Below are 3,389 nucleotides of genomic sequence, written 5' to 3'. Positions count from 1 at the left end.
TTACCAGATGTGGTGGACCCCTATCACGGGGGTCTTACGAACTCTTAGATATCAGATCCGACAGGCGTGAACAGCTACTTCAGCAGGTAGGAACAGCTGATTGTACTTGCGGGCTTGAAATTCCCCTTCAGTCCTCCCCGAGCACTGGGATTACCGTATGATCTGTGCCTCTGAGATCGCTCATTACATGTAGGGAGAAATCAGATAGACAGAGGATCCTCCATGGTGTAGTACTTAAAAATGTTTTTATTTAAAAATGATGGATTACTGACATCAAAAGTAAAACAGAAAGTTCCAAAGAAACAGACAGCTCAGCCGTGGTGAAGCTAGCCAGCTGATGTGTGGTGACGTCAGGTCCGTGGCTCCGTCCGATGCAGCGTTTCCCCGTAAGAGGCTTTGACTGGGAGAGGAGGACATTACTTTGGACATTACTTTGTATTGGTTTGTATTGATTTTTCAGGACGCTATTTTGTTTCTTTTTACATTCACCCATCAGGATCTTAGCATGTTACATTATGGTGTTTAGGTTGAAGGTGTCTTTTTAACCACTAAGCCACCGCCCACCGTCATATGACGGCTGGACGAGGCTTCTGTTATTCTGGGAGGACGTCATATGACGTCCTCGCCTTCCCGAGCCACTAGGGGGCGCGCGCGCGCGCCCGCCGTGTCACTCGGGACCCGGTGCGCGTGCCCGGCGGCCGCGATGTCCGCCGGGCACTCGCGATTGCCGGGTAACACAGCAGGAGCGTGGATCTGTGCATGTAAACACAGATCCACGTCCTGTCAGAGAGGAGAGGAGACCGATGGCGTGTCCCTTGTACATAGGGACACCGATCGGTCACCTCCCCCAGTCAGTCCCCTCCCCCCACAGTTAGAATCACCTCCTTAGGTAATACATTAACCCCTCGAGCGCCCCCTAGTGTTAACCCCTTCCCTGCCAGTCACATTTACACAGTAATCAATGCAATTTTATAGCATTGATCGCTGTATAAATGTGAATGGTCCCAAAAATGTGTCAAAAGTGTCCGATGTGTCCGCCGCAATATCGCAGTCACAATAAAAATTGCAGATCGCCGCCATTACTAGTAAAAAATAAATAAATAATAAAAATGCTATAAATCTATCCCGTATTTTGTAGACGCTATAACTTTTGCGCAAACCAATCAATATACGCTTATCGCAATTTTTTTTTACCAAAAATATGTAGAAGAATACGTATCGGCCTAAACTGAGGAAAAAATTTGTTTAAAAAAAAAAAAAAAATTGGATATTTATTATAGCAAAAAGTAAAAAATATTGTGTTTTTTCAAAATTGTCCCTCTTCTTTTGTTTATAGCGCAAGAAATAAAAACCGCAGAGGTGATCAAATACCACCAAAAGAAAGCTCTATTTGTGGGAAAAAAATGATAAAAATTTAATTAAGGTGCAGTGTAACACGACCGCGCAATTGTCATTCAAAGTGCTGAAAACTGAAAAATGGCTCGGGCAGGAAGGGGGTGTACGTGCCCTGTATTGAGGTGGTTAAACACTTTTTTCTGACATTTGTAGCACACCTTAATTTATTTTTATTTACTGGGAGAGCCTTAGTGAACAAACAGCATCCTGAAGGCCAAGGAACACACCAGACAGGTCAGAGATAAAGTTGTTGACAAGTTTAAAGCAGGGTTAGGTTATAAAAAATATCCCAAGCTTTGAACAGCTCATGGAGCACTGTTCAATCCATCATCCAAAAATGGAAAGAGCATGGCACAACTGCAAACCTACCAAGACATGGCCGTCCATCTAAACTGACAAACCAGGCAAGGAGAGCTTTAATCAGAGAAGCAGCCAAGAGGCCCATGGTAACTCTGGAGAAACTGTAGAGATCCACAGCTCAAGTGGGAGAATCTGTCCAACTATTAGTTGTGCACTCCACAAATCTGGCCTTTATGGAAGAGTGCCAATAAGAAAGCCATTGTTGAAAGAAATCCATCAGAAGTCCCATTTGCAGTTTGCGAGACGCCATGTAGGGGACACAGCAAACATGTGGAAGGTGGTGCTCTGGTCAGATGAGACCAAAATTGAATTTTTTTGCCTAAAAGCAAAACGCTATGTGTGGCGGGAAAACGAACACTGCACATCACCCTGAACACACCACCCCAGCGTGAAACATGGTGGTGGCAGCATCATGTTGGGATGCTTGTAATCAGCGGGGACAGGGAAATTGGTCAGAGTTGATGGGAGGATTGATGGAGCCAGATACAAGGCAATCTTAGAAGAAAACCTGTTAGAGTCTGCAAAAAAAATCAGACTGGGGTGGAGGTTCACCTTGTAGCAGGACAACGACCCTAAAATTACAGCAAGAGCTACAATGGAATGGTTTAGATCAAAGCATATTCATGTTTTAGAATGGCCCGGTCAAAGTCCAGACCTACATCCAATTGAGAATCTGTGGCAAGACTTGAAAATTGCTGTTCACAGATGCTCTCCGTCGAATCTGACAGAGCTTGAGCTATTTTACAAAGAAGAATGGGCAAAAATGTCACTCTCTAGATGTGCAAAGCTGGTAGAGACATACCCAAAAAGACTCGCAGCTGTAATTGCAGCAATTTAAAAAACCCAAACTCTGCGCTTACTCAATTCAAATAGCGGCTCACACAACAAAACAGAAAATTTGTAAAGGAAACAGATGCATAAAAAGTGTAGCGCTCCTTGTAATGAGAGTATCCAATTATGATGTTACATACAGTAAAAACATTAGAAACAGATCAATGTATATGTCACACACTCTATATGACGCCCAGTGTGGAATACCCTGGCAGATATCTGTTATATATAAATCAGATTATGGAGAAAAAAAAGGAGTTATATAGTCCCATGCTGTAGATATAATGATTCCATTCACCACGTGAGTAGCTGGTAAGACAACGGACAGATATGGTGAATCTCCCACATGAAAGCAGTGCAGGCTTACCAGATGAGTTGGACTCATACAAACGTATGTTTAATGGGTCAACAAGACTTGTATTACCAACTGGCAATGGGGTAGAGTGGTTCAGCCAAACAATGATGTGGTCCGGATTGCATCTAGGACTTTACTAGGGATTCTCCAACATATAACTTGATCTCGGTGAAGATAGCCCATAAAGAAAAAAGGGGGGCCAAAATAATGTAATAACGTTTGGTATAACCAATTTATTTAAAAGTTAAAACACTTACATTTTCCAAAGTAAAAAGCGCTTATAATAAAATTGTGGCAGGCAGTGGAGTCTGCCGACGCGTTTCGTCTCATCAGACTTCATCTGGGGTGTTTTTTTCTCCATAATCTGATTTATATATAACAGATATCTGCCAGGGTATTCCACACTGGGCGTCATATAGAGTGTGTGACATATACATTGATCTGTTTC

Source organism: Aquarana catesbeiana, linkage group LG01 (genome assembly GCF_042186555.1).
Source record: "Aquarana catesbeiana isolate 2022-GZ linkage group LG01, ASM4218655v1, whole genome shotgun sequence".
NCBI lineage: Eukaryota > Metazoa > Chordata > Amphibia > Anura > Ranidae > Aquarana > Aquarana catesbeiana.
This window is presented reverse-complemented; position numbering follows the sequence as displayed.